Source organism: Octodon degus, unplaced genomic scaffold (assembly GCF_000260255.1).
Source record: "Octodon degus isolate 3935 unplaced genomic scaffold, OctDeg1.0 scaffold00011, whole genome shotgun sequence".
Lineage (NCBI taxonomy): Eukaryota > Metazoa > Chordata > Mammalia > Rodentia > Octodontidae > Octodon > Octodon degus.
In genome coordinates, this window is record NW_004524587.1 from 9405220 (window position 1) to 9414449 (window position 9230).

The following is a 9230-nucleotide window of genomic DNA, read 5'->3' on the forward strand; positions in this document are numbered from 1 at the left end:
CAGCCAGCCCCGCCCCCTGGTGGGCTGAGCTGGCCACACACAAAATAAATAAATAAATAAAAATTTTTAAAAAAAAATTTAAAAGCTGGCAAGATAGCTTAGTATGAGGGCCCTGGGTTCAATCCCTAACACTAAGGGAAAAAAGTTCAGTGTGTGTAAAATACTTCCTCACTGTCTGTACTTCCTTAAATAGTAACCACCATGTAAGTTTTTAACCACCATGTATTGTTTCCACGTGAAAAGGTTTCTAAGCAACCTACAGTCACATTTTAAAATGTCATATATATTAGGTACTATCAGAAAAGGTCTACCAGGCATGATGGTGCACACATGTAATTCTAGCACTCCAAAGGCTGAGGCAGAAGAACCACTGCAAGTTCAAGAGCAGCCTACATGGTGAGTTCGAGGCCAGCCTGAACTGCATTGCAAGACCCTGTCTCAACAAACAGAGAGAAGGTTCTTTTAGGGGCCAGGGAGATGGTTCAGTAGAATAAGTATTTCTCTGACAAGCGCAAGCGTCTGAGTTCAATCCCCGGTTCCGCAAAAAGAAAGAAAGAAAGAAAGAAAGAAAGAAAGAAAGAAAGAAAGAAAGAAAGAAAGAAAGAAAAGATTCTTTCCTACAATTACATTTTTTAACATTTATAAAGAAACAATTAACTCTGTACAGTGTACCTGTTTTCACTTAGTTTTTCCCAATCACCTCAAACTAACAAATTCGTATTTTAAAACAACAATGTTCATAAACCAAAATAAACCTCTCTTTTAAAAGTTTTCGGGGCCAGGGAGATGGCTCAGTGGAATAAGCGCTTCCCTGGCAAGCACAAGAGCCTCAGTTCAATTCCCAGTTCCACCAAAAGTAAGTAAGTAAGTAAGTAAATAAATAAATAAATAAAAGTTTTCAAACTGAGTGTGGTCATGCACCCTTGTAATCCCTGCACTGGGGAGGGTGAGGTAGGAGGACCAGCCTGAACTACAACGACCTTGTCTCAAAAAACAAAGCAAAAAAAAACAAGAGCTGGGTGTGGTGGTACACTCCTGTAATCCCAGGACTCTTGAGGAAGGAGGAAACTCTGTCTCAAAAGACAAAAACAAAAATGTTCAAATTTTTCAAAACAAGAGAAGTTTCATCATTCATGTAAACTTTTTTTTTTCAAACTTTTAGAAAAAGCAATTTTAAAACCGAGCTCTAACTCTTTTATTCAACTTGAAACTCAACAATTTCTCAAAAGTGAGGTTTAGCAAATAGCTTAACTTGAGTTATAAAAATGCTAATGAAAACCCTTTTGAGTTGTGTAAATGTATAATCATTTACAAAAGCTAGATCTTAAAAAATAGCTCTTATAGCCAAATTATAAGTCTATTCCATGACAATATTAATTTTAATCCAAAAGTTTATGAAAAAGGGAAAGCACAACAGCTCCTAGAATCTAACATCAAGTCTGTTATACATGCTCCTCCCTGAAATCCAAAACACTAACCTGAAAACCTGACAAGCCAAAAAGCCAGTGACACTTAGTACATCTGGAATAGAGAGAGAAACATACAAGCAAGCTAAAGTTAACAAAGCAAATTCCTATCAGGTTACACTGTGACTATTGTGCTGTATCAGAGAAAGGGGGATAAACAACTGACTTGCCTTTAAGATGTCCTTAGTTATTCATAAAGTACAAGGGTCATGTGTATTTTTCCAATCTTTAAAAAGAATTTTCCCTCTCTAAATCTACTTAATTTTTCACTGCCAGTACTCATAATTTATTCACTTTGCTCCTCAGATGGACTGTATAGACCTTCTTAAAAAGGGAAAACTTTCAAGTAACTGATGAAAAGAGCATTTCTCATTTTAACCATTTTATCCTAAGTTTGTCATTTTATACTAAAGTGTTAGCTAATGCTGACTTCAACAAGTTTGGCAAGTGTGGGCTGGGGTTTTCTTTTTTGTTTCTACTTCTAGACCCTTCCAACTTTGACAGGTATGTTGTAGTAATCAGAACCAAAAACCAAATTAAGTGTTTTGTATTATTTGTTCAGGAATAAAAGAATCCTATACTTTCAAGGAAGTAAACCTTTTTTAGCCTGGTAATTACCCGTGAGCTGAGGTGGGAGAATCTCAAGTTCCAGGTCAGCTTGGGCAATTTAGCAAGGCCTGTCTCCAAAAAAGAAAAAGGGCTGAGAATGAAGCTTAGTGGTTGTTTTGTTTTTCTGGGGGGAGGCTCTTTTCCCTATTCTCTTGCTTACTTTATTTGAAATAAAAGTTTCTATACAAAAGACACTTGGAAAAATCCTATGGCAACAACCTGCTTGGGCCCCCCTCCTGTCCCTTGGACAGGAGTTTCTTTCCCTCAATAAATATATTCTGCTTATAAAAAAAAGGAAAATCCTAATTCTTTTGTTTATGGTCTCACTACGTAGCTCAGACTGGCCTTGAACTCACTAGGTAGCCTAGACTGACCTCAAAATCACAGTGATCCTCCTGCCTCAGTTTCCCAAGTGCTGAAATTACAGGTGTACATCTCCATCCCCAGCTCCTAATACATTTTGACAAAGAAACAATTTCAAAACATAAAAAAAAAAAAAAAAAAAAAAAGAGAGAGATTATATAATCCTGTGGTCTCTTAATTTAAAAACTGCTTGCTACTTTAATACTATCCTGCATTAAAAAAAACTAAGTAACAGACATGAAAGAAAGCAGAAAACAGCACCCAATTCATGAAACAATGGAAGATTAAATCACAGTACATAAAGTAGCTAAACAAGGTGCTGCTGTTTGAAGATAGGAAATATTTTCACATTTTCTGAAGCTAACAGTTTAAAAGTTTTGATGTCAAGTCCGCTGTGGCCACAAAATTTTATTTTTTTAGGCGGAACCGGGAATTGAACTCAGGCCCCTGCACTTGCCAGGGAAGCACTTATTCCACTGAGCCATCTCCCCAGCCCCTCACAAAATTAAAAAAAACAAACAAAAAAAAAAACCTCAAATGAAAATAAAAGATTGGGAGGCTGACACAGGAAGATCATTGTAAATTTTGAGACCAGCCTGGGCTACAAAGTGAGGTCAAGGGCAGCCTAAACTGCATAGCAAGACCCTGTCTCAAATAGAAAAGGAAAAGGAAAAAAGAGACTGAGTATTGAGAAGATCTATTTTGATATGCAGATTCCCAGTTTATCTTAATTAAAATAATTTTTGAAGAATTTAACTTTCTACATTTACATAAGGAGAAAAAGGCAGCAAAGGGAAGGTAGAAAGAATCAAGATGTGTCATACGCATGTACCAAACTCCCCATGATAAATGTAAACATGTACTGCAAAAATACACTAATAAAATTTTTGTTAAAATAGATTTGTTTTGGGGCTGGTGAGATGGCTCAGTGGTCTAGGGCACCTACTTAGAACAAGCTAAGCTAAGCAAACCACAGGGACCGCGGTTCAATCCCCAGCACCACATGCCAGCCAGCCCCGCCCCCTGGTGGGCTGAGCTGGCCACACACAAAATAAACAAATAAATAAAATTTTAAAAAAAATAAAATAAAAAAACTTATGGCACAGGAATAAATTAAAAATAATAAAAAAAAATAGATTTGTTTTAAGTTTATAACATTCATTAAAAACCTGGATTTTGTTGTTTGCTTGTCACTTTTATTTTTTTTGGCGGAACCGGGGATTTAACTCGGGCCCTTGAGCTTGCTGGGGAAGCGCTTATTCCACTGAGCCATCTCCCCGGCCCCATGTCACTCATTTTTAAGACTCTTTTCAAAAATAAATACTGGGGCTGGCAAGATAGGTCAGAGGTCTAAAGCACCTGCTCAGGCAAGCTTAAACAAGGTGCAGGAACCGCGGTTCGTCCCTGGCACCACATGCTGCGCCAGTCCCATCAGGGCTGAGCTGGTCACAAAATAAATACATAAATAAATATACATACATACTGGGGGCTGGGAAGATAGCTTGGCGGTCTAGGTGCCTGCCTGGCAAGCATAAGGACATGGCTTCAATCCCTCATACATAACACACCTCAATTTTTTTTTTACATCCTCCCACCCTCCATCTCTTGTTCATTTGTCTAGTGGTACTGGGATTAAACCTCAGTTATTCATACTGATCTAAATACCCACTTTTTTTTTTTTTTAAAGATAACTTCTCAGCAATTTAAAGTTGCTAAAATTGCCCACGCTGGTCTCAAACCAAGATAATCCTGCCTCAGCCTCCCAGAGTGCAGAAATTACAAACATGCCCTCCCCCACAATAATTCTTTTAAAAGCAAAACTCCATAACCTCAGAATAATACACTCACTCCGTAAGGCTTGTAACAAAAACAGAGCATACTAAAAAACATTCAGTCTTCTGAGACATCCTATGACCTGTACACAAAATTATCTGTAGTCGCATTTCAATAACTGATTAAAAATGCATCTGTATGCTAATTATTAAAAAATTACAAAACATTAAAAGACTTGAATCAGTTCAAGTTATAAGTTTAAATTTGAAGATTCACTTAATTGTTTGTTCCCTTTTGCAGATTTAAAACATCAGCCTGAGATGAAATGGGCTGATTCAACCACACTTACCGAACTTGAAATGTAGAAATAGTAAATTATTGTGACATGCTTTTTATTCAAAGCATGATACACTGAAAGTACATTAAGAATAGAATAAAAGTGGCGTGATTATGGATACTTAAAGATCCCTATTTTTCAAGTATAGAGGCGGTGGACTTGGCTCAGCAGAATGCTTGCGTAGCAAGCTGAAAGCCCTGGGTTCGGTCCTCGGCACCAAAAGCAAAAAATAAACCTCTCCTAAAAAACAATTCAACCAAAAAAATACAGTAAAATAAAAAAAAGACTAAAAACGAACAAGGCAACCTATTATAAAGTTAAGGTGCATACAATCTGACAAGTAGTAAGGAGTACAGTGGTATTAAGTATTTAAAATGTAACTACCCAAGAAAAAAACAACATATATGGTGGATACAAGTATTTTTAGATTCACTCAGAAAAAAAAAATCTGTATAAACACCTAAAGTTAGAATCACTAAGTCTGTCTCTTTAGTGCTAATTCCTATAGCAACCCAAAGTTACTCTTTACCTACACCAAATGAATCATCTTCAGACAGATTTTCAAACTCAGTGATATATACTTTGCAGAAAAATACAAAACGGTCAGTAAATGCCAAAAAGTTCCATGTTCAGCACAGAAAAGAAATCCACAAAGGAGAAAACATTTGACAGCTCTTCCCCCCCGCCCGCAGAGCCCTTGAATCTGCTTCATAAACATTTACTGAAGTCCCCTCCACTCTGAGCACAGGGCTCAGACGGATCTGTGCTTAAGCCCGAAACAGGGAAGCACAAGCAACCCGACTGTGGAAAAACGGGAAGATCGAAGGAATCTTTGGCAACTAACGTCCGCAGGACCAGGAGTCTGAAAGCAGGATCAACAGTACGGCCGCGTGTGAATTTGCCAAAATAAATAAATAATTTAAAGGGTAAAAAAACGGGTAAGAAGTTAGTTGGAAGGCTGGAGGGAGGCAAGGCCGAGGTCCGGCTCTGACAGGACGGCACTGCAGGGTCAGGAGGCGATTAACCGAGCATGTGGAAACGTTGGGAGTCCTCCCAGAGACCTGACCCGGGCACAAGACGCTGATACGTGGCTCGGGGAGGACACGCGGGGGTGGGGCCCGCCCCGCTGAATCCTAGGTCCCTAAATGAGCTTTCAAAGGAGGATCGCAGCCTGAGAAAGTCAGTGGGTTCAAGGAGGCCCGCAGCGGCCGGGCAACGCCGCGGCCAGGGACGCCGCGCCGCACGGACGGTCCGGGTCCGAGGCCCCAGGGCCAGCCCTCAGAAAGTCCAGCAACCCTGGGGCTCCGGGCCCCTCCGGGTTCGACCAGTCCTGTCTTCCCACCCCCCACAGGCCGGGACCGGACCCCAGGGACTGACAGAAAGCTTCCGGCCTTACGCCCCCGACAGCGGCGGAGCAAAAGAAACAATATGCTCTTTGTGCCGCGAGTGACACTCACCGGCCAGAAACCTCGAATGTAACCAGCAGCTTCGGGGGCGGCGGCAGCAGTGGCAGGAGGAACCGAACATTCAAAATGGCGGCTCCCTCGGCCGCACCACCGCTACTGCAGGCGGAGGGATCCTTAGGAGAAAGGGAGGTTTTAACTAATTTCATACACTACAGCAGAAACTTTAGCGCCTAGCTCCCTCTCCTTGGCGGTCCCGCGTCCCCTGACTGCAACTTCTCAGGCCTCCTCCCTAGGTTTACCTAAGAACTCGGACCCCGCCGAGGACTACTTGCCAAGGAGGAGGCGACAGCTCCAGGCAGAGCGACGCAAAGCGTAGCGAGGATCGGGGCTGTCAGTGATGACGCTAGACGCGGCTGCCGAGTCACCGCTGCTGAGCGTCTGGGAAAGAAAGATCCGGCCGACCCGGGAGTGGAAGCACTTTGGTTCCGCTTGGGGGGAAGGGAGACGGGGCTACCAGGAAGCGACGGTACCACCTGGCGGGGGCGGGGCTAGGTGAAGCAGGCTGGGAAGTGCGAGAGGTGAGGCGCTAGGGGGTCGCGAGCCCTGAGCCGGGCGGTCCCACTCCGGAAGTCCGCGGTCGTGCCTGTTACCTCTGCTACATTAGCTTGGCTTTCATTTCTGAGACGTGCTCTGCGGGGTCCTGGATTCTATGGTTTTATGGAGTCCAACTCCAGTCCTGCCACTCTTCGTTTTGTCTAGTCAAACCCTTCAAATCCTATTATTTGCTTATTATAGTTTTTAAAAAGTGATTCGGAGTAATGATACCTACAATCCTTTCAGAATGAGTTTTCTATGTTCCTTCAACTACTAACCTAAGCCAAAGAGATCCCAACCAGACCGTTCCTGGCTTGATAAATAATTACTGACATGTGACAGGAGTCTTTTCCATGTGGACAGAAAGTCGTCCTTGATACTTTGGCCCATATAAAGGAAAGGTGACCTACCTGGACTAAAATTCCTATAGCCCGGCAACAAAGCACTCCTGAAAACGAATAAAATTGCACCGGACTGAATGCTAGAGAAACCGATCAAACCACCGTCCTGAGTTTACGACCTGAGTGTCAGAGGAGAAGGGAAGTTGCATGCACTGTTTTTTTCCCTAGGCAGTAGTTTTCATGCAAGGATTTCAAAACACTTTACAGAAAGTAAATCGGGTATGCCTGGCCATATAATTTTGTCCTTGAACTTCTGGGGCCTGCCAAGTGACTGGAAAGAAAGGAGGCCCAGAGTGAAATAATGAGAATTATCGTTATTAGTAGATATTGATATCACACTCTTCATAAAGCACCTTTGTATGTGTAATCTAATGTGACCCTCTCAAAAACCTCCTGAGTCTAGTTTTACAATAAGGAGACAGAAAGCTGGGCATGAGGGCTCAGAGCTGTAATCCCAGTGCTCAAAAGTCTGAAGCAGATGGCTTAGGAGTTTTGAGGCCAGCCCAGGTTACCTAGTGATTCGAGGCCAGCCTAAACTAACACTAGGCCCTGTCTTGAAACAAGAATAACAACAAAAATAATAAATAGATACATACATACATACAAACAAGAAAACTGAGACCCAAAAACTGACTTGCTGAAAATCCTCCTCCCCCACTAGATTTTTCAAACTTTAGTAAACCGCCGCGATTACCACACCAATCACACACACTCAGCGTGTAAGCAATCCAGAGCAAATGGTTTGGAGAGCAGAATGCTTATGAAATTTAGGCCTTTTTATCCCTCTATGGCACTGTGGTACAGTGGAGCCCTGGACTACATGGTTAGTACAGAGTGGAAAGTACCAAAAAGCATGGGGGTGGGCATCATTTAAATGCCTCTGAGCTTTGGCTATGCATGGGACATATGCCAAATTCAGTTGGGGGGCCGTGGAAATATCTCAGCGGTCTAAGCACCTGCCTAGGCAAGTGCAAGGACACAGATTCAATCCCTGGTACCACGTGCCATGCCGTCCCCACCCCAGGTGTGCCAAGCCAGCCACCAAGACTGAACTTGGTGATGCATGCCTATAATCCCAGTGCTGGGGAGGCTGACACAGGAGGGTCACCATGAGTCTGAGCTACACAGTGAGACCTTGTACCAAATACATAAAAAAAATTTTTTTTAATCAGTTTGGAGTTTCTATAAAAGTAAGAAGTTGGTTGGCTGTGAAACAGAATTAAGTAAAGTATTCTCTTTTCAAACATCCAAAAAGTTGCCTAGAAGCCAAAATGAAGTGTTTACCATTGCAAATCATAAAAATAGAGTAAATCCATGTTCTTGAGAATGACAGAATATTAAAGAGAAAATTGCAACATAACCCCCCTCCTTGTATTTTTTGTAACATACATTTTTCTCTATTAAAAAAAAAAACTCCTAAATGGGTGTGCATCAAATTAAAAAGTTTCTGCACAGTAAAGGAACCTACCAACAGTGAAGACATAGAACAGAATAGCTCAAAAATTTTGCCAACTACTCCTCAAAGGACTAATAGCTAATACTATGAAGAACTTTAAAAAAGATTCCCCAAATTTAAAGACTCAATCAAAAATAGGCATCTGAAGTAGATATTTCTCAGATGAAGAAGTACAAATGGCCAACTAATACTTGAAAAAATATTCAACATTGCTGGCCATTCAAGAAATGCAAATTAAAACAATACTGAGATTTTATCTCACTACAGAAAGAATAACTGTCTTTTAGAAATCAAGGAATAACAAATGCTGGAGAGGCTTCAGGGGGAAAAAAAAACTTTCTTCTTTGCTGATGGGAATGTAAACTACCACAACCACTATGGAAATCAATATGGAGATTCCTAAAAACATTAAAAGTAGGAATTTCATTTCATCCAGCTATTCTCTTTGTAGGTATCTTCTATGAAGAGTGAAAGACATCACATTGCAGTTATACGTGCGTACCCATGTTTATGGCAGCACAAATCATCATCGCTAAATCTTTCATGGAGCCTACATGTCTATCCACAGATGAATGCATAGAGAAAATGTGGTATTTACACACAATGGAGTGGTACTTACCTTGCCATAAAGATAAACTTGAGTCATTTGAGGGAAAAAAAAAAAAAAGCCCCTTGAGACCACAATGTTAAGTGAAATAAACCAGACACAGAAGCTTTTGATTTCTCTTATACAAGAAATGCAATATAGGGGCCAGGGAGATGGCTCAGTAGGATAAGCGCTTGCCTGGCAGGCGCAAGGGCCTGAGTTCAATCGCTGGTTCCGGG

At 41.4% G+C, this 9230-nt stretch overlaps 1 protein-coding gene across 2 annotated transcripts in view; it reads right to left on the reverse strand.

Annotated features, from left to right (window-relative positions):
- Positions 1-6400, reverse strand: part of Ap1g1 (adaptor related protein complex 1 gamma 1 subunit) — a 115018-nt gene extending 108618 nt beyond the window's left edge. Inside the window, exon 1 of one of the 2 annotated variants that reach the window (XM_004625802.3) lies at positions 6006-6400. The gene's annotated coding sequence lies outside the window, so the exon portion shown is untranslated. The remainder of the gene's footprint in view (positions 1-6005) is intronic. The other variant, XM_004625803.3, reaches the window with a different exon arrangement.
- Positions 6401-9230: the final 2830 nt, after the last annotated feature.